Raw genomic sequence first — 23,892 nt, forward strand, 5'->3', positions numbered from 1 at the left:
TGTCATGTTAATAGTGCTCTGAATAGCCTTGAAAACACATTGTAACATAAATAATGAACATTGCACACAATGTGCCATGAATAATTCCAGATGAAAAAATGAATATTATTACCTTCAATGGATGTTTCTTAAAAGACCCTAAAAAACAAAAGGAACATATAATCAATTTAAATGACAGTAGAAATGCAAATATGACAAAGCCAAACATACATTCATGGAAAGTTTCTATTGAGCTGAATCCTCAAGTAAGAAAATAATTTAATTACTTTAGGTTTTGGATCATTCTATTATTATTATTTTTCTTGCTGCTGACAGAAATGTGACAGAAATATGTAGAAGAAAAATAGGAATATAATATACAATAAGCAGCTAAGATTTCAAAAGAAAGATTATGTTTCAAATAAGAAAATTTAAATAGAAAACTGAACGTATGCCAATGTGAGCAGTGATCTTTAATCAGAGGAACAAACTATAACCCTAAAAGATAAATAACAAGGCTGATGGTAGAAGCCTATGGGATATCTTCAGAGCAACACATAAGAATTATTTATACCATTACACTATAAGTTCTTCAGTTTGTCCTGTTATTTAGGAAGGACACAGTTGGGATCACAATTTAGTTGAATGTATACTGCGTTTCGTGTTTTTAATTGGCAAGCATGTATATATTCTTGTAGAATAACAGTAGAGAAAAATATTCACATTTTCCCATGCTCATGTGAACTAAGAATAGGACTACATGTCTTATGTCCTCTAGTTTTGTCATTTTAAAGACTTTCATTGACCCAATCAAGCGGTATATAGGATATAATGGAGAAATTACATAAAATAAGCTGTCATTATTAAAATATTTATCAAAAAGGAGAAAATGAATACCATAAAATTAATACAAATTTCATTAATAACCACCATAATTCAAGATAAATGGAAAATTAATTGAAAATAACAAAAAATTCAAGAAATAACCTATATAATTTTATCTTTTCTAAAATTTGTTTAGTGGAGTAGACATATCATTTTAATGGCTTAATGACTATTTCTATGTCTTAATGACTTAATAGTTATTTCTTTTTTAAGTTTAAAAATTAGCAAATTTTAATAATATAAAAACATCAGCAATCTCCCAAACTCACGTAAATCTTAAATAAGAAGAATCATAAATAGGATTATAGATTGTATGTAATACAATATTAATGGAATCTGTACGTTTAAAAAATACTTTGACATGCAGTCAGATGAATATTTTCCAGATTGAATTAGATGATATCTACCTGAAGCAATGTCTTTTATTAAAAAAAAAAAAAGATTTAAAATAATCACAACACGGAGCTATTTCTTATAAGAAGATTAAAGAAAAAACAAAGTTATCATTTGGTCAGCAAGTGATCTTCCTACGTACCCTCCTAATGGAATGGAAATCCTAGGCAAGATAATAGCTAAGTCCTTTTTAGGATACCATAAGTTCATATTTTTTGTTTCTTCTTTAGCTATCTTACAAGTCCTTTCCTTGTAGAAGTCATATAAAGAGGTCTGACACTTACAAGACTAGTATCATCTGCTACATTGTGTTCTGTGTTCTTTAAAGTGATTGCAAGTTTGGAGAGAAATCTGCTGATAAATTCCAGGTTTTGAATATACAACCACTTATCTATATTTGTTAAGATCTTTAAGGAATTTCATCTCTAAAATTGCCCTAAATGAGCATTTATGTACATTCAGGTTAATTTGCGTGTTTGTACTTGATACACACACAGAAAAGATGCTATATCATCCACATTTTGTGCATTCTTGGAACTGAGTTTCTTCTGTCTTCCATGAAATTCTGTTAAATAATATTGCTTTTAATTACATCTGCAATCTTCTTAAGGACTCTACCACAAAGAGTATTGTGTCAGGCATTGAAAATTTCATTAACTTTAGTCAAAGTTAATATTCCTATACTAGTATAATTTTTATTAAATCATAGCTGTGTATATTAATGCATTTATAGGGTACAATGCCTTGGTTTTATATATAATCTGAAATACTTTCATCAAATCGGTTAACATAGCCTTCACCATACTTTCTTAATTATTTTGTTAAGATAGTTGTACTCTACACTTAACAGATTTGACATGTATCCTTGTAAAATGTACCATAGGTGTGGTCCCACCAATGACCCTCCCTCCACCTGTCCTTCCCCATCCCCTCCCTTTCCCTTCCTCTTTTCCCTTCATCTTGGGCTGTAGTTGGGTTATAGTTCTCATATGGAAGTGTGGGTGCTTATGTATTGGTTTCATAGTAGGGTTGAGTGCATCGCTATTTCTTTAAAATAGCTAGTTCTGAAAATAGTAGTCAATGCTTATATATTTAAATTAATTTCCAATTAAATAATATTAATGAAACACAGATCTCTAATGACTGATAGCTATGGAGCAATGAAATGGGTTATTGTGGTTTGTCCCAAATCTAGCACTCCCTCCTGCTTCTAGAGATATCTGGAGCCTAATCTTACCTCTGAGTGCAAATCTGTTGAATCTATCTGCAGTGAGTTCTCTCTTGTTTTCTCATCATTAACTGCATTGTTACCCAGATAACACCCTCTAGCCTCCCTCTGTCCCATTTAAAATGCCTATTCCTTTGCAGAGTAACCTTCAGATTTGAGGTCTCCATTCTCCTGCTGGATCATCTTCATCACGTCTTTTCTCTTAGCAGAAATATATGATATCTATTATTTCAAAGTCTTCATTTCTTTGTTCCGTGCCCTCTAGCTGGAAACATGCTCAGACATAACAGAAAAACAATGCTTTTCCTTGATTAACACATCATGAAAGTGCTCTCCAATGGCTCTCTCTACAGATTTCTCTACAACAAAGTTTGCACACTTGCCACTCAGGGTGGCCCAACAACCAGCAGCACCAACATCACATGTATAAAAAATGCAGAAGCCCATGCCGACTAAATCAAAATGTGCATTTTAAACAAGATTCCCAGCACGGTTCTAATTTGACAGTTCTGATCTATACTGAGTGGGTGTAACACATAACTTACCTGAATTTACCTATTTAGAGTCTAACCTCAAGTTCTTCCCTATCACATCCTCCAAATAGAAAGGAAATAAAAAATAATACAGATTTCAGTGCAATCTTCATAAGGTGAGAGATGCCCTGAGCACTTGATAGATACAACTACTGTATTCTTCCTGCTTCACAAACCTTCAATTACATGATAAAATGCTATGAAGTACCATCACTTTATATGACATGAAATTGCAGACATGTACGGCTCACCTTCTCTGCTTCCACTCCTCCACACTACATCCAACAGCTCTGCAAAACCAGGGCCCTCAGACCTTAATGCCTTCCCAACAGGGAGAAACATAGGAAGAACAGGGAAGTTTGTGCTACTTCTCTGAGTTATTTTGGCACTGGAAGCTCATTTTATTATATTCTTCTCACCTAAGACCTTGCTCTACCTTTTTAATTTTTTTTTGAAACACAATTGCTTTAATTGCATTTCAGCAGGGAGCCTCAACACCATGTAGGGAGGAGAAAATGGGAAGGTCTTGGTTTCTGAGTGCTTTTGGCTGGCCAAGTGTGCCTAGACACTGGGCAGAGGGCCTCCCTCTGCTGGGGCATTGTCTACCCCTGGTCAGTGACAGAGGGCAGCAGGAGTGCTCTGTAACCTTCCCGCCTGGCCTGGCCCTGGGAAGAAACAAGCTCTAGCCTTCCTCAGCAAGGCTGAGGTAATTGACACCCCACCCCAAGGGCATCTTCTCAGCCTTCTAAGCAGGAAAGAGTTTGTGTGCAAATTACATTGTAAAAACAGATTTTCACCTGAGGCAAACCCAGATATCCCCTCTGCTTAACATGCCAAGCCCAAGACTGGCAAGTAGCACAGAGGAAGGTTAGGTCCTTCCTGTGCCATTCTAGGCCCAGAGAAACTGAGAACCCACCTGTTATCTGGCCCCCGGGCTGTTCAGAGTGCCAGCCTGCCTCAAGTTCTGACTGTCCCCCTTCTCTGGCCCTCACAGTTCAAACAAGGCCTGGCAGAAAGAGGGTTGTGTTCAGTTTCAGGCATACATATACCACAATTTATTAATCCATTCATGGGTTGATGGGCACTTGGGCTTCTTCGATGACTTGGCAATTATGAATTGGGCTGCAACAAACATTCTGGTGCAAATAACTTTGTTGTAAAATGATTTTTGGTCTTCTGAATATATACGTAGCAGAGGAATTGCAGGATCGAATGGCAAGTTTACTTTTAGTTCCCTAAGTGCTCTCCAAACCTCTTTCCAAAAGGAACATATTAGAGCTTGCATTCCCACCAGCAGTGCAGAACTGTTCCCTTGTCTCCATATCCATGCCAACATCTGTAGTTTGGGGGATTTTGTGATGTGGGCTACTCTTCCTGGAGTTAGATGATATCTCATACTGGTTTTGATTTGCATTTCTCTGATGATTAAAGATGATGAGTATGTGTTTATTTGTCTGTAGGCCATGCACCTGTCTTCTTCAAAGAAGCTTCTGTTCAAGTCTCTTGCCCACAATGAAATGGGATCACTTGTTCTTTACTTATTAATAAGTTTGAGTTCTCTGTGGATTCTGATCACCAAACCTTTGTTAGGAACATAATCTGAAAATATCTTCTCCAATTCTGAGGACTGTCTGTTTGCTTTACTAAGTGTGCTCTTGGCTGTGCAGAAGCTGTTTAGTTTGATCAGTAATATATTTCTGGGGTTGCTTCAATTCCCTGGGGGGTGCTCCTCATAAAGTATTCTCCCAGGCCATTTAACATATTGTTCTTAGTATAGTATCTCAAGAATGGAAAAAAAAAGTATCCAACTTACTCAGTACTATTAGGAAATCAATATATAATCCCCCACACTTTTACACAAATGATAAAACACAAATATAGCCAAGATGACAGAGGGAAGAGGAGGGAAAGGGGAGGGAAGGGAGGATAATTGGTGGGACCTCACCTATGGTGCATATTGCAAGGGTACATGTCAAATCTATTAAAAGTAGAGTATAAATGCCTTAACACAATAATTAACTGAGGTGAAGGCTAGGTTAACCACTTTGATGTAAGCATTCCAAATTCTACATAAAATCAGCACATTGTACCTAAAATAAAACAAAACAAAACAAAATAAAGTCATTGAGAGAGAGAGAGAAACAGGTGTGTGCCATGGAGGCAATGGAAACTGCTGCCCTTATACCCCAAATCAGCCTCACACATGCTCGGGTGGTGTGGCCAGCCCTTTCCCTTGGTCCAGTCTCCCCTTTGGAGGCAAGGAGCTGGACCGCTTCCTCCCTTTCTTCAGGCTGTTGGCCAACAGCCCCTTGAGGCTGGCTGTCCATGGTAAGCTGCAGGCTGCCCCCTGCACCCTTCTCTGTTCACCAGCACAGCTGTCACAGGGAGGGGGTCTTGACCTCGCTGCTGTCCCCCTGGCTGGGTTTTGGCTTAAGCAAGATGAATCTGTAGAGGAGGTCCAAAATTAAGATTTTTCTTTTTATACTTTTCAGATTAATAAGTTGATAATACCCAGTTTTAGTGAAGTATGAGGAAAACGGCTCTTTCATATACTATTAATGATAGTATGAATTTATACAGGGTTTTTGGTTGGCTATCAGCCACTATTTCAAAAATTTAAATATACATCTCTTTTGATTTAGCAATTTCACTTTTATGTAACGGTTTTCATTATCTATATACAAAGATGTTTCTATATGGATTTTTACTACCATGTTGCCTATAGAAATTGATACTACAAAATTATTATGTAGCTGTTAAACATGAATGAAGTAGGCCTCTTTTTATAGGAGGAACATCTATAAGATATTAATAGCTAAAGTTGCAGAACTACAGACTAATACAGAAGTGAGTAATTTCATTTTTGAAAAGTCTGTTATCTAAATATATCTTCATTTTATATACAGGATGATGAAAATGCAGTGAAAGCATAACCTCTAATTGTTAACATTTCTGGGGAAGAGAAAGAAACTGGGGATAGGGTACTGTCGTATGTGAAATTAAAGGGAATTTCTATATTGTTCCTGGCATATTTTTACTGTTAATACTCTTTTTTTTTTTTATTAAATCATAACTGTATACAATGATATGATTATGGGGCATCATACACTCACTTCATAAACCATTTGACACATTTTTATCACAGTGGTTAACATAGCCTTTCCGGCGTTATCTCAGTTACTGTGCCAAAACATTTACATTCTACATTTACCAAGTTTCGCAAATACCCCTGTAATATGCACCACAGGTGTGATCCCACCGATTCCCCTCCCTCTACAGTAAGAAAGTACTGGTATATTACTTGAGTAATGAAAATAAAAATAACAATACCATTCTCTCACAGTCCTCATCTGCAAGTTATCAAATATTCTTAACAGAATTAAGAATGAATTAATTACTTTGAAAACATTATATCACCCAAAATCACCTAGAATAGAACCTAAATTGGATAAAGAACTACAGTGTAATACGTTAACTAAAATATAAGTTTAATACACAAAACTGTGAGTTATTAGAAGGATCACTTGTGCACAGGTGTTTGAGATGTAGTAGTGATGATGATGCTACTTCACTCCAGTATGGGTGACACAGTGAGACTGTCTTGGAAGTTCTAGCCAATACACTCAGGCAAGACAAGGAAATAAAGGGCATCAAAGTGGGAGCAGAGGAGGTCAAACTCTCCCTCCTTGCTGATGACATGATCTTATACTTAGAGAATCCCAAATACTCAACCACAAGACTTCCAGAAGTCACCAAAAAATACAGTAATGTTTCAGGATATAAAATCAATGTTGACAAGTCAGTAGCCTTTGTATATGCCAATTAACAGTGAAGATGAGAAGCTAATTAAGGACACAACTCTCTTCACCATAGTTTCAAAGAAAATGAAATACCTAGGAATATACCTAACGAAGGAGAGGTGAAATCCTCAGAAGGGAAATAGCAGAGGATATTAACAAATGAAAGAACACACCATGCTCATGGATGGGAAGAATCAACATTGTTAAAATGTCTATACTTCCCAAAGCAATCTACCTATTCAATGCCATTCCTATCAAAATACCAACACAGTACTTTCAAGATTTGGAAAAAATGATTCTGTGTTTTGTATGGAACCGGAAAAAACCCTGTATACCTAAGGCAGTTCTTAGTAATAAAAATAAATCTGGGGGCATCAGCATACCAGATTTTAGTCTGTACTACAAAGCCATAGTGGTCAAGACAGCATGGTACTGGCACAAAAATAGAGACATAGACACTTGGAATCGAATAGAAAACCAAGAAATGAAACTAACATCTTACAACCATCTAATCTTCAATAAACCAAACAAGAACATACCTTGGGAGAAAGACTCCCTATTCAATATCCATAGAGAACTCAAATTAATCCACATGAAAAAAGCCAACAATCCCTTATATCAATGGGCAAAAGACATGAATAGAACCTTCTGTAAAGAAGACAGACGAATGGCTAACAAACATATGAAAAAATGTTCATCATCCCTATATATTAAAGAAATGCAAATCAAAACCATCCTGAGATACCATCTAAACCCAGTGAGACTGGCCCACATTGCAAAATCTCAAAACTGCAGATGCTGGCGTGGATGTGGAGAGAAGGGAACACTTTTACACTGCTGGTGGGACTGAAAACTAGTACAACCTTTCTGGAAGGAAGTATGGAGAAACCTCAAAGCACTCAAGCTAAACCTCCCATTTGATCCTGCAATCCCATTACTGGGCATCTACCCAGAAGGGAAAAAATCATTTTATCATAAGGACACTTGTACTAGACTGTTTATTGCAGCTCAATTTATAATCGCCAAAATGTGGAAACAGCCTAAATGCCCACCAACCCAGGAATGGATTAACAAGCTGTGGTATACGTATACAATGGAATACTATTCAGCTATTAAAAAAAAAAATGGAGACTTTACATCCTTCGTATTAACCTGGATGGAAGTGGAAGGCGTTATTCTTAGTAAAGCATCACAAGAATGGAGAAGCATAAATCCTATGTATTCAATTTTGATATGAGGACAATTAATGACAATTAAGGTTATGGGGGGAGGGGAGGAAAAGCAGAAAGAGGGAAAGAGGGAGGTATGTGGGGCCTTGGTGTGTGCCACACCTTCTGGGGGAAGACATGATTGCAAGAGGGACTTTACCTAACAAATGCAATCAGTGTAACCTGGCTTATTGTACCCTCGATGAATCCCCAATAATAATAAAAAAAGCTAAAATTAAAAAAAAAAGAAAGTCCCAGCCTGAACAAGAGTTACACCCTGTCTCTATTAGAAATAGAAAAACTAGCCAGGCACTGTGGTAGGTGCCTGTAGTCCCAGCTACTTGGGAGGCTCGGACAAGAAGATTGCTCAATCCTAAGTGTTTGGGTTGTTGTGAGTTTTTTTTTTTTTTTTATATGCCTTGAGGTAGTTTTATTTGGGCTGAATCTGTTTGGTATTCTTTGACTTTCTTGTACCTGAATATTCATATCTTTCTGTACATTAGAAATTCTCTGTTACTCTTTGTTTTAATAAACCTCTATCCTGATCTCTCTATATATACACATCCTTTAACAACACAGCACTCTACCCCGGATGACAGAAACTCTGTCTCCAAAAAAAAAAAAAAAAAAAAGTCACTCTGACTAGTCTCTTCTATGGTCTCTCTTTTCTGCCTCACTGACCACAGAATAAATTTCAAGACCCTTGGCAAAACACACAAGGCCATAATGTACTGGTGAACTGGCCCCTGTATGATGTATAATATCACAGACTCATTACCTAGTTTCCATCCTTTATAGGCTACATCCTGACTTCACAGGCACTACTGTAACAGATTCACATCTGTTTTTCATTTGCTGTTTCTTTTCTTTAGAATATCCTTTACTTTTACTTTCCTGATGGTCAAATACTTCTTTCTTGAAAAGTCAGATGAAGTATTCTACTTTGAGGCCATCCTTGAACCTCTTAAGTAGAATTAATTGCTTCTCTTCTTTCTACCATCTCTGTACTCAACAGTTTCATTAATATGTTTATTACACTGGTATAGAAGTTTTGGAATTACACTCCCTGTGATCATCTGAGGGAACACACTAAGGTGTTATCTGTATCTTTCTTTCATATTCTTGTATATTCTCTCATTCATTTATACTGGGTTGAAAATGTTCTAGAATCAATTGTGGTTATGATCGTATCATTTTGTAAATATACCAAAAACTACTGAATAGCACTAAAAAGAATAAAATACTTTTGAATAATTTAACAATAGAAGTATAAGACTGGTACACTGGAAACTACAGAGCATTGCTAAGGGAAATGAAAGAGCTAAATAAACAGAGAGATATTCTGTGTTCATGGATTGGAAGACAATAATAAGATGGCAATACTACTCAAAATCATCTACAGATTTAAGGTACAAACTCAGTAAGATTTTTCCTATTAAAATCACAGTAGGATATTTTTGTAGAAACTACACAGTGATCCTAAAATTTCCAATTTTGAAAAGAACACAGAATTTCCTATTTTGAATAGAAAACTAGTAGTTCTTGATTTTGAAAGCAGATTAAGGGAGTTGGGTTGGGAGTGATGACTTACTTGTTGTAAAACTGGATTGTGATGATGGTTATAAAACCAGAAACATCTCACACCTCCTTCAGTAAGAATATGGCTTTTAAAAAAAGACTTCACAAAAAGTAAACCAAAGGGAAAAATCCAAAGATAATGTATAAAACTAACTAGATAAGGAAAAAGTAAAGTCCAAACAAAGATTCTGAAGATTTAAATTAAATAGAAATGAGGAAGGATATAAAAAGACAGAATCACAGGTCACAGGCAATGACTACCAGTAACAAAAACTGTTAACATTTACTGAGCATTTACATGTGCCAAGTATTGTTATTAAGTGCAATTAAAAGCCAATTTACTGTCACAACAATTCTATTCTAGAAGGCATATTGTCTTCTACTGCAGAGAAAGGGAAAACACTGAGTTTGAAGACCATACATAAATTTATCCAATGTTACAGACTGGGAAAATGGAGCATCTAGTGTGTATATGGATTTTGCCACTAACTGTAATGGAAAGAAATGTCAAACGACTATGAGGTCTTTGGTTCCCCCCTCACCCCTGCCATCATTATTTCTTATATAACTATGCAATCTTAACAATTGTGTTTACTTAATTGTGCTCACCTTAGGAAATAAAAAACAATCACATCCCCAGAATCTAGTTTATTTCTAAAAGGCTTAGATAACTGATTTGAGTTTACCTGGCATCCATACTGCTTTTTATTTTATGAGGAATTACTAAAAAATACTTAATTGAAAATCTTTTTCCAGTTTAAAAAGAGTCAACAAATCTTCAGTGTAATCATATACCTTTCTTCCATATGGTTTCTCTACCATATTGCTGTCACTGTCAGAATTTTCACTCTGAATTGGTTTTGTGAACGCAGATTTGGGCATTTTATAGCTGTTCAGCTAGCTGCTTCTTTTAACAGTCTTCTCATCCTGGACCTGTAAATAATGGATATATAAGGGTTATTTGTGTGTATATACACATAACACATATATAAGGGTATTTGTATGTGTGTATATATATATACACACATATATACATATATACAATAGATTCTACTTAAGTTTACACACCACAATTATTTCAATTATTTCTCTCTCTAAACTAGTAATTATCTCCAGCTTTCTGGGTATCCAAAAGCAGTAGAAGTGGATGCAGTGACATCTTTCTCCAGCACAAATACAGAGGTGAGAGTTCCTAACAGACTGACTGGTAGTTCTATGTTGGTCTAGAAGTCATTTCCGAAGACTCAACCAAGTACTTGTTTGATCTAAATAGTAATTTTACAACATCTAATTCCCTGTATTTATTTTTCTTGAGACAGAGTCTCACTTTGTTGCCCTCACTTTGTTGAGCATCATAGCTCACAGCAACCTCAAACTCTTGGGCTCAAGCGATTCCCTAATCTCAGCCTCCCAAGTTAGCTGGAACTACAGGTGCCCACCACAACACCCAGCTATTTTTAGAGATGGGGTCTCGCTCTGGCTTGTCTCGAACCCGTGAGCTCAGGCAATCCACCTGCCTCGGCCTCCCAAGTGCTAGGATTACAGGCGTGAGCCATAGAGTCTGGCCTAAATCCCTGTATTTAAACACTACCTACTTAAAATTCCCAGAGTAGTTTCTTTTCCTTCACTGAAAATCTCCAGGCATTAGTCACTTCCTCTATGTATTCATTGATATAATACTTATATCATACTGTAATTACCACTGCATGTGCCATTTTCCTACCAATGTGTTCACCTTCTCTCTACTACTCTGCAAGCTAACTTAACAGGTCAAGGACTCACACACTCGCTTCATAGACCATTTGCCCGATGATCATATCAATGTATACAGTTATGATTTAATAAAAAAACAAACAAAAAAAAACAGGTCAAGAACTCTCTCAGAAGCTTATGATTATTATTAAGCTTATGCTTGAAAGATTCAGAAAAAATTCCAAGATGGGGTTTTAGATATAAAGGAGAAAATTGTGAGGCTAGACCTGTGTTGCTATCTGATGACTATTAGCTACATGTGACTATTTAAACATAAAAACTAATTAAAATTAAAGTAGCTACTATATTATACAGATACACATTTATGTCATCTCAGAAAGTTCTACTGCATACCACTGGATAAGATTAAAGATGCTGGCCAAAGGGAGCATTACTTGGGCCACAACAAGCATGTCAAGCTTACACTATACACTTCCTAAAAACAGATAATCATAGATCTAAACAAGCAGTCATTCTAGTATCTATGTGAATTATTAAAACTCAGATACCTGGAACAGTATATTAGTAAAATTTGCCATGCTTTTCAAATTGTTCTACCAGTGCTTTAAAATTTGTTTGGTTTTGATAGAAACAAAAACAAAAATCCTTTAAATGAACTGAACTAATTTGTAAATTGTCAAAACTATATTAGTCTGGATATAGCCAAATTAGAATACATGTGTAACACACACAAAAAAATGCCAAAGTTCTAATAATTAAAATTTTTCATTAAGGAGGAAATAGACTTGAAGAAATTAAGAACCTTTTTTTGATATCATACCCAATGGGCAGAGCTTACCTTGAGACCATTCAACTATTTCAACTAGTACTATAAAAGCAGAATCATTTAAACACAGCATTTGTTCTCAAAGTTAGCCATGTGTAGTGCTTGCAGAGTTATTAAAGTTACAAGTCATATATTTAAAAAAGTGAATCAAAAGCAAAAGTGAGCTGTGTGCTACCTATCTATAGCCATCAGCCTAAGTGAGACTATGAAGATAAAACATTACCTCCTTTGCAGATAAAGCAAATTACTGAACTAAATGAGTGTCATATAACATTTTGGGAGAAAACTATAAGGGGTATTATGTTAAAATAGACTACGTTAGGAAAAACTGACCTTATATTTCAGTAACTTTATCTAGAAAACATTCAGTACTAACATAATAAAAACCACAATTATAATCTAAAAATACTACTTTGATCAACAATTATAAACATTTAATTGTTCTGGGTCCAAGATGGATACTACAATCACTGTAGCAACCACTATACTAACTACGAAGAAATAATAAAAATTATACTACCTAAATTCGTATTTTAAAATGTACAAAAAACCAAATAGAAAGCAAAAAGGAAAACCTGAGGAATGAAAAACAGAAAGAATAAAAACAAAATGACAGGCCTAACCTAAAGATAGTAATAATTATATAAAATACAAATGGTTTAAATATACCAATCAAAAGACAGAGATTGCCAAAAAGAGGAAAAAAATACCAACAAGAAATTCACTTCAAATATAGTAATAGGTAGGTTTACTATTGCACTCTTATGCATTGGGGAAAATAAGAATATTTAAATGAATAAAAGAGTCAAGACTGTTTTAAAAATTAAGACCAAAAATAAAACATAATACAAATATAGTAATTGGTAGGTCAAAATAAAATACTGAAAAAAGATGTTATGCAAGCACTAATCAAAAAAACATCTTGAGCAGTGCCTGTGGTTCAGTGGGTAGGGTGCTGACCCCACATACCAAGGGTGGCGGGTTCAAACCCAGCCCCAACCAAACTGCAACAGAAAATAGCCAAGCGTTGTCATGGGTGCTTATAGTCACAGCTACTCGGGAGGCTGAGGCAAAAGAATTGCCTAAATCCAGGAGTTGGAGGTTGCTGTGAGATGTGATGCCACAGCACTCTGCTGAGGGCTATAAAATGAGACTCTGTGCCTCTACAAAAAAAAAAACTTGAGTAGCTACATTAATGCAGATGAAACAGACCTCAGAGCAAAGAGGGACACTGATAAAAGGATCTATTCACTTCAACTACTTACGTGTTAAGACAGAAAATCAGCAAGGCCATAGAAGAACTGAAAAATGATATCAACCAACTGGATCTAATTGACATTTACAGAAAAATCTATCCAGCAACAGCACAATTCTCATTCTTATCAAGGGCACCCAAGAATATTCCCCAACACAGGACACTTCCTGTGTCATAAAACAAACTTAACTAAGTTTGTCCTCTGACAATAAAGAAAAACAAAATCAATTATAAAAAGATAACAAGAGTATCTCTAAACTAAAAAATAAAATTCAATGAAACTAAAAACCAGGTCTTCAAAAAGGTCAACAAAATTGATAAATATCTAGCCATGCCAATTAGAAATGAGAAGACCTACATTATGAATGTTAACAATGAAAGAGGAACATCACAACAGATCCTATAAAAACATAAGCTCACAGAAAAGACAACCTCAATAGCCCTGTTCATTAAAGAAATTAAATTCATTCTTAAAAACAAAACTTTGGGCCCAAATGGCTTCAAGGTGAATGCTACAAAGTATTTAAGGAAGAAGTAATGCCAATTCTACACAAACTCTCCCCGACCCTCCCCTAAAAGATAGAACACATTTAATGAGGCCATCTTACCCTGATACCCAGAGCAAGCCTTTTATAAGAAATTAAAGACCAATATACCTCATAATGATTTTTTTAAAAAAGAATACCTCAACAAAATACTATTTCACACCTCTAATCCGAACACTTTTGGAGGCTAGGTAGGAAGACCAACACTAGGAGTTTGAGAACAGCCTGAGCAACATTGTGAGACCTCCGTCTCTACAAAAAAAATAGAAAACTTAGCCAAGGTCATGATTCATGATACATGCCTGCAGTTCCAGCTATTTGACAAGCTGATGAAAGAGGATCTTTGAGCCCAGGAGTTTGAGGTTGTAGTGAGCTATGATGATGCCACTGTATTTCAGCCCAGAAAACGGAGAAAGACTCTTGTCTCAAAGACAAACAAACAAACCAAAATAAATGCAAAAAAACCCCAATGACTTACAATAACATCATAAATAAGAAATTACTAGGAATTAACTATAACAAAATGTATGTTAGACTATATAAAACACTACTGAAGGAAATTAAAGATGACCTAACCATATGGAAAGATAAGCCATCTTCCTGGATCAGAATACTCACTGTTATTAAAATATCATTTCCTCTCAAATTAGAAGATATAGTGAGCAAGACACTATTTACTAGCAGTAAGACTTACAGATTAAAGGAACAAAATGAAAAGTCCAGAAATGGATCCACAATATATGCCTGATTTTCAAAAAAGCTGTCAATACAATTCATTGGGGAAAGGATATACTCCTTTCAACAAATGCTGTTTTAACAACTATATATCCATATGTCAAAACAAACAAACAAACAAACAAAGAAAACCCAGGAGCTTTGACCTCTACCTCATTCCAGAGAGAAAAGGACAAAAATTATCTTAAAATACATCATACATCTAAACATAAGAGCTAAAACAATACAAGTTCTATCAGAAAACAAAATATTTTAGTGGGCCTTGAACCAAAGATTTCTTAAGTAGGTTATGAACAAAAGGAAAAAAAATAGATAAATTAAGACTTCATAAAAACTTCTGCTCTTTAAACGATCCTGTTAAAAAAATGAAAAGCAAGACGGTGCCTGTTGCTCAGGAAATAGGGCACGGGCCCCATATACCAAGGGTAGCAGGTTCAAACCCGGCCCCGGCCAAACAGCAACGAAAAACTGCTGGGCATTGTGGTGGGCACCTGTAGTCCCAGCTACTTGGGAGGCTGAGACAAGAGAATCGCTTAAAGCCCCAGAGTTTGAGGTTGCTCTGAGCTGTGGCACCACAGCACTCTACCAAGGGCGATAAAGTGATACTCTGTCTCTAAAAGAAAAAAAAAAAAAAAGAAAACGAAAAACAAGCCATACTAGGAGAAAATATTTGCAAATTATATCTTTATAAAGGATTTATGCCCAAAATATATAAATAACTCTTATGAACTAGTAAGATATCCAATTTTAAAATGAGTAAGAGATTTTAACAGTTCATCAAAGAACACATAGTGAATGGCAAATAAGTACAGGAAAAGATGCTCATCCTCCTTCAGTCACCAGGAAAACTAATGAGATGCTGTCCTCACTCGTGTGTAAGACCTAAATTAAGCTGATCTCATGGGGAGAAAGGGTAGAAAGACAGGACAGATATCAGAGGTGGTGAAGAGGGGCTGGGGTGACGAGGGAGCCATGAAGAGAGATTAACTGATACAGTTAGATAGAAGAAATGAACTCTTACTTTCTCTAGCAGAGAATGACTATAGTTTAACAACAATATATTGTATATGTCAATGTAGCTAGGAGATAGGACTTGAAATGCTCCAAAAACATTGCAATGATAAATATTTGAGGTAATCGATAACTATATACACTGACTCGATCATTATACATTCTATTCATATAAGAAAATACCACACATACCCCACAAATATATATGAATATTATGCATCAGTAAAAAATAAATTTAAAAAAAGAATAAAAAATGACATGCTATTATATATACCCACCAGAATTAAGGACTAAGAAGACCAAGTGTTGGTGAGAATGTGGAAAAATTGGAGCTCTCCTGTAGTGCGGGGGGGGGGGTTGGGGGGGAAATACATAATGGTACAGCTACTTTGTAAATGAAAACAGTTGGGTATTACCTTCATGTGACTAAGAATTATTCATATTCTTCCATTCTTTGTGTAACACTCTTGATGGCTACTACAAAAGCTGCTTGTACGTCAACCTGTGTCCTAAGAGCTACATGGATCAATACTTGCTAAGGGCTCTTTTTTTTAAGCCAAACAGCTATAAGTTCTACATATTAAATGGATTCACACCACATTTGTCTTTTTGTAACTGGGTTAATTTTAATTAGCGTACGGACTTCAAAGGTTTGACTCATGTTGTACCAAGTGTCATAATTTCCTTCCTTTATAAAGCTGGGTAATATTACATTGTATGTACACAACACATTTTGTTGTTCTATTCACCCATGATGGACAATGGCTTATTGGTCCCTCTTGGCTATTGTGAATACTGCTATGAATATGGGTGTATAATGCAAATACATTTTGGATGCTTGTAATTTTCTTTACAAATCCTTCCTTTGCTTTTACATTTAAAGCTTCTCCAAAAAACATATTCAATCTTTTTTTAACTTCTTCTAATGTTTAATTCTTCTCATTCATTTATCAGAAAAAGAATCCTACTCCTTTATGTAACTGAATTTCTTTCTGGGCTTTCTAGTTCATTCCACTATACTCTTCTTTCCATTCTTGCAACAATACTACAATATTTTTATCATACAGCTTTCTAATACTAATTTTAGACCCTCTTCATCATTTTTCTTTTTCAAAATTACCTTGACAATTCTCACCAAATTAATTTAAGAGTTCTGACAAGTTAGGGGCAGGCATGGTGGCTCACGCCTGTAAAAGAGCACTGTGAGAGGCTAACACCGGTAGGTCACCTGAGATCAAGAGTTAGATACCTGTCTGAGCAAGAGTTTATTTTTAGAGACAGGGGCTGTGGTCCCAGGCTACTTGGGAGGCTGAGGCAAGAGGATCACTTGTGCCCAAGACTTTGAGGTTGCTGTGAGTTGTGATGCCACTGCACTCTACCAATGGCGATATCTGTTATTTTATGTCAAAGACATAAATAAAAATTAAACTATGGAAGTCCTAGGGGAAAAAAATACTTAGATGTGGAAGGACATTCCAAAATGTGATATAAATGCTTACTTGCAATTTTTTTAAGTTCGAAAAAAATCTAAAATTTCTATAATGCAAATATCATAAACAGAATTTAAAAGTGAAAATACTTACAACACATATGAAAAATAATCAGAGTTATAATAAACCAATAAAAAAAGAACTTAGTAGAAAAGAAGCAGTTCAAAGAATAAATGTAAATGCTGAGTAAACATATAGAAGTATTCACAATCATTTATAATTTTAAAACTATAACATGACTTCTCACTTAAAAGCCTGACAAAATGTCAGGCACGGTGGCTCACGTCTGTAATGCTAGCAACTCCGGGAGGCTGAGGTGGGTGGATTGCTTGAGCTCAGGAGTTCAATCAAGATCAGCTGAACCAACAGCAAGACCCTACCTCTACTAAAAAAAGAAAAACTGAGCCAGGAGGATCACTTGAGCCCAGGTTCAAGGTTGCTGTCAGCTATGATGAAAAGAAAAAAAATATGACAAAGATTAAGAGTTTTCCTATACATATTGCCCATCAGGAAGACAACTGGGACATCCTCTTAAGAGAGAAATTTGACAAGAAACATCAAAATATAAATGCACGGCCTTTTTCCCTAGTAATTCAATCTCTAGAAATTTATCCCATAAGTGTACTTGTACAGATATGTAATATCTGTAATGTATTGTTAATGTGTCCAAAACACTGGAGAAATCTACATATTTATTTATGCATAGTTAAACAAATTACGGTACATTTCTATGCTGAAAATTATGCAGATGACAGAAAGAATAAGAAAAAAGAAGCTTCATTTTTTTTTAACCTCTCCTTTTCTTTAGAACTTGTAAATGTTAGGAGTGTCTCAGCACTATTTATGGGCCCCTTTCTATTCCCTAACTTACATTATCTAAATGTGTGAGTTAGAAAACCTAATCTGGTCTTATGGGTTTAACATACTGCCAAACTAAAAAAAAAAAAAAAAAAAATTCCCTTGAGATCAGTGTTTGAGAGGTGACACATATGACTTATATACAACTCACGTGGCAGTTAATAATGTGTGAAATACTTAACATGCTATTGACTTATAAATCTGTCCTCTCTAGACCTAGACCTTATGTATAAATCCAGATTTGTATATTCAAATGCCTACTTGACATCTTCACAGGGATGTCTACTGGCATACCAAGCCAAAAAAAAGACTACAGAGAATTCTTGATTTTCCTCATCAAACCTTTCCTCCACATCCACACATCCATCTTTTCCATTTCAATAAATGGCACCACCTTCATCCAGCCATCACTTAAGAATTAAAAAAAATGGTCATTCCAGCTCTAAAATGTATTCCAAATTAAATTCACATTCTCCTACCTCAATTGCTACTATCCTAATAAATATCACATCACCTCTTGACTAGACAACTGCAAACAATTCTCGAATGATCTCCCTACTTACATTCTTACCCTCCTCCCTCTTACACACACTCCATCATTTTTAGGAAGCAGCCAGAGTGATTTTTATAATAGGGTCAAATTATGTTGCTGAGGCTGGTCTTGAATTTCTGGGTCCAAAAGCTATCCTTTTGCCTTAGTCTCCTGAGTAGCTGGGCCTACATGCTTGTGGTAGCATGCCTCTGAATGGTCCTTCAAAACTAAAAATCCAATGGTATCACTGCCTTGCCTAAAATTTTTTTTATTGGTTTCCCACTGAAATGAGAATGAAATCAAAACTCAAACTAAATTCTCTCTATGATACAAAGCAGAATTTAACAGAATAGACACATGAAGAATCTTTTTAAAACACTTAGGATAAAATCATCAAAGAAAGAGAAGGTTGGTAGCATGCAGCAGGCCTAAACAGTTATAAAGAAGAACCAAGAAGAAATACAGGGGTGAACATATAAGGGTTGAAATAAAAGACTCTTCAGATTAGATAAATAAAAGAATAAACCAAAGAATGAAATAGTGAGCCAGAAGATCAAATAGTAAAGTCCCAGAAGGCATCAGGAAGGGATTTTTTAAAAAGGAGAAATACAAGGTAGACATAAAGTTCTACTAATTAGTAGTTTACAATTTAAATTGCACATGAACTTTATGTCCATCCTGTATTAAAGAGACAGACAGAACTTAAGACATGACAAATTTTAAAAGAATTCCCACAAAAAGATAAAAAACAGGGTGGCACCTATGGCTCAGTGAGTAGGGCACTGGCCCCATATATCAAGGGTGGTGGGTTCGAACCCTGCCCTGGCCAAACCACAACAAAAAATAGCCAGGCATTGTGGCAGGCACTCGGGAGGCTGAGGCAAGAGAATCACCTAAGCCCAAGAGCTGGAGGCTGCTGTGAGTTTTGACATCACGGCACTCTACAGAGGACACCCGAGTGAGACTCTGTCTCTTAAAAAAAAAAAAAGAAAGAACGAAAGAAAAAAGAAAAAACAACGGAGAAAACAAAATTTGAAAAAATGATCAGTAACTTTCCACAAGTTAAGAAGGATTAAAGTCCTCAGATCAAAATGTCTCGAAAACATCCTGGCACACAGTAGGTTTCTCATAAATTAAGTATTTATGGAATGAATAAATATGAATCCAAGGGCCAAACAAGGTGAAAAATTAACTACACTTAGACATATTACAGTCAAACTCAAAAAGACAAAAATTTCAAAATCTTCTAGAGAGCAAATAAGGTCACACACATAGGCTAAGCAATCAAACTGACATTAAAATTTCCCCAAAGCAACACCAAAGAAAACAATGTAGTAACATTTTCAAAATGTTAAAGTATTTCAAACCAAAATCATTAACCAAACTAAGCTAGGCTGCCAGGCATAGTGGGCCCACACCTGCAATCCCAGTGCTTTGGGAGGCAGAGGTGAGTAGATCCCTTGAGTCCGGGAGTTTCAGGTTACAGTGAACTATGATCAGGCCACTACCCTCTAGCCTGGGTGAAGAGCAAGAATTTCTAAAAAAATATAAAAATTAATTAGTTTTTTAAAAGGGAGGGTTAACTAAAGATATTGAAAAGGCCTTGGGAGGTTTGAAAATTGTTTTTGACTAGACACTCCAATATGAATAGAAATAAATCTGAGCAGTGCCTGTGGCTCAAAGGAGTGGGGCGCCAGCCCCATATGCCAGAGGTGACAGGTTCAAACCCAACCCCAGCCAAAAACTGCAAAAGAAAAAAAAAAAAAGAAAGAAATCTGCAAGGACACTATGTGATATGTGAAAGTAAGAGTAAAGTAACCTCACAAAGTATATTTCACACACAAAGAAAAAGGATGAATGGATAAAAGAACACCCCTAACAATACAGAACTAAATTCTACAGTACATGGCTATTGTAGAGATCAGAGGAAAGTAAGTCCTTTAAAGGATTTACCTGGTTTACAGGAAAGATACACATAAGAAACTGATTATGGAGAATTAATAGAAATATAGGTCTCAATTCAATATATCAAACGTATGCCTTTGAAAACAAAAAAATTCAATGTTACAAAAGGCAGAAAAAATATTTTTAAAAGGTATTAAGTAGAATGTCAACAATTTCCATGTGTTATAGCAATAAATAAAACTCACTAATTAAGAAAGTCTCTGAGGGTGGATAACAGAATTCAGCAGTATACTTCTTTTAAAAAAGAGACCTAAAAAAGACACAAAGAACGTTAAAAACAAAAAGAAAGAAGATATATCCAGGGAACATAAACACAGGCTGGTAGATGGCCTTTATATGAATAATTCACTCTTCCTGGACTGGGTTTTCATTCAAGGAGACCAGTCTCAGCTCCCTGCCATTTCTGGGCCTGTGGATGCCATCACTACAGGAAAACTCACACAATTAGGAGTAATGTGTGTATTTTCCCTACAGGACAAAGTCTCAATTTCTGTTTTCTGCTAGGAGTTCTTTCTCATTTCATACATCTGCAGATCACTCTTTTATTACATTTAGCTTTATTTTTATCTAGTATTTCCATATATGGTAGAACCTCTCTCTGCAGCTGATCACTGTCTACACTGACTACTTCCTTAAGTTGACCCTAATTTTCATACACAGGAATGCACCATGTGTACTCAATGGAAGATCAAAATGTCTTCCCTATCTTGACCAGTTTGTTATAGTCCCTTGGGCGGTCAACTTACAGAGTTTCTACTGTATTTGAAAAAGAAGGGAGCTTTTCCAGTCTGCCATTTTGTTCAGAAGTCCACAAAAAAATGCACTTCAGGTTAACTGTATTTCACAGTAAACACCATATTACTTAATTTCATTATACCTGTGTAATGAAATGATAAAAGTTCAACACATAATGCTATGAGAAGTAACTGAAATCATAGCAGAGTATCTGGTGCATATAAAATATTCAAATTTTGCCCTCTACTTTGCCAAACAATTTTACATCTTAAAGAGATAACTGTGAGCAAAGAATGGGAGTTCCTAACTTTTATTTTGGTTCAAGCTTCCACTAAGTTGCAGCTGTTTTAGGGGCAAAAATGCTTCTACCAAAATTGATATGCCAAAAAAAGGCAACTAGAATAAAATACCAAATCACAATAATCAATTTCAATGGTCCATAAGGGTCATTCAGCTAGGAAAGTAACCATAACTTTTCTCTGTGATTTGATCTGGGAGCTTGAAATCCAAGACTCTATTTTGAGATCTATCACTGACTATTCAGTTGACCTGCATCAGTTCTCATTATGTGTTTCTTCTTCTTGAAAGTAAATTATATTAGACGACATTTAAGATCTCCTCTCCTTCTAAAATTCTGATTCTAATCTAGGAAGTTTAGAATAATTTCACTCCAAATACTTTTCTATGAAAGCAAAAATGAAAGCTTTACTTATTACAGACTTATTTATTGCAATTTCCCCACATGCAAAAAAGAACCATCAGATATAAACAGTTATGTATTTCCTACTTAAACAGGCCAGTTTCATTCTTTCACATTTTAAAAGTGCCTTTGAAAAAATAGTAAAAAGGCTTCAAAATGGCCATGCTTCTGAAATAGTAAATGAAACCCCCCACCAACTACTTAAAAACATTCAACTGAGAATTCAGTCTATGAAAAGGGAACATGCTTCCTTTATTATATTTTCCCAAAGTAAGTAATGGTTAATTTTCATAACAGTGTCTTCTGGCAGCAATTTGGTAACAATTTCCCATAAGAATCTATTGTTTGCATTCTACACCAAGAAATGAGTACTATACAAAAAAAAAAAAAAATCACAAAATTTAACCAACAGCATGCAAAAGAGGTAGACAAAAGCATAAGCATCCACAATCCTTTACAATAAGCTGTCCTCAACAACATCCTTAAAACAATGCTCTTTAAAAGTCTTTAAGGAATTTTTATGGTCTATTTTAAAAGTTCCACACGAGCATGGCAAATAATTCAAAAGACTATACTAGGTAAAAACATTTTATAAATGGTCAATGTGCTTTAGTTATATGGGATCAGACAATTAAGTTCGTGAACTTGTCCTAGAAAAAGTGCTATTGTCAAAATACTCCCTTTGGCTACCTGGTGACAATAGTGACATTCGGCAATTAGATATGTGGGCGAGTTTGCGAACTTAATTGTCTGACCTTGCATGTGTATATCACATTCAACATTCCACAAAAGTGAACCTATATGATAAAATAGGGTTATAGTGGGCCAGGCATGGTGGCTCAATGCCTGCAATCCTAGCACTCTGGGAGTCAGAGGCAGGTGGACTGCTTGAGTCAGGTGTTCAAGACTACCCTGAGCAAGAGTGAGACCCTATCTCTAAAAATAGCTGGACACCTGTAGCCCAGTTACTTGGGAGGATGACGTAAGAGGATCACTTGAGCCCAAGAGTTTGAGGTTGCTGTCAGCAATGACTCCAGGATACTTAACCAGAGATGACAAAATAAGATTGTCTCAAAAAAAAAAAAAATTGGGTTATGAGATGTCAGAAATCAAATTCAGAATCTGGAGAGCAAATAAGATCGAATTAGAATTCCAACCAGTAACAAAAAGATATCTCAAGAATTCAACCAACTCAAAGAAAAAATGACAAAAAAAATCTTTGACACATTGAGACAAGAAGTTGCAGCCCTCAAAGATCTGAGAAACACAGTACAATCCCTCAGTAACAGAATAGAACAAGCAGAAGAAAGGATTTCTGACATTGAAGACAAAATTTTCGAATGCTCCCAAACTCTCAAAGAGGAAGAGAAATGGAAGGCAAAAACAGATCACTGTCTCAGAGAGCTCTGGGATAATTCGAAGAAAATCAATATTCGCCTTATAGGGATCTCTGAAAGCAATGAAGTGGCTTCACAAGGCACAGAGTCTCTTCTCCATGAGATTATGAAGGATAACTTTTCAGACATACCAAGAAATTCTGAAATTCAGATAGCAGACAGTTCCAGAACTCCAGCACGACTCAACCCAAACAAGACATCCCCCAGACACATCATACTCAATTTCACTGAAGTTAAGATGAAGGAGAAAATTCTGAAAGCAGCCAGACGAAAGAAAACCATCACCTACAAGGGCAAGAATATTAGAATAACTGCAGATTTCTCTGCTGAAAACTTTCAAGCTAGAAGAAGATGGTCATTGATTTTTAATCTCCTAAAACAAAATAACTTTCAACCCAGGATCCTATACCCAGCTAAACTGAGTTTCATTTATGACGGACATATTAAACACTTCATTGACATTCACATATTGAAGAAATTTGCCATAACTAAACCAGCTCTCCAGGATATTCTCAGACCTATCTTC

The sequence above is a fragment of the Nycticebus coucang genome, chromosome 21, assembly GCF_027406575.1.
Source record: "Nycticebus coucang isolate mNycCou1 chromosome 21, mNycCou1.pri, whole genome shotgun sequence".
Taxonomy (NCBI): Eukaryota; Metazoa; Chordata; class Mammalia; order Primates; family Lorisidae; genus Nycticebus; species Nycticebus coucang.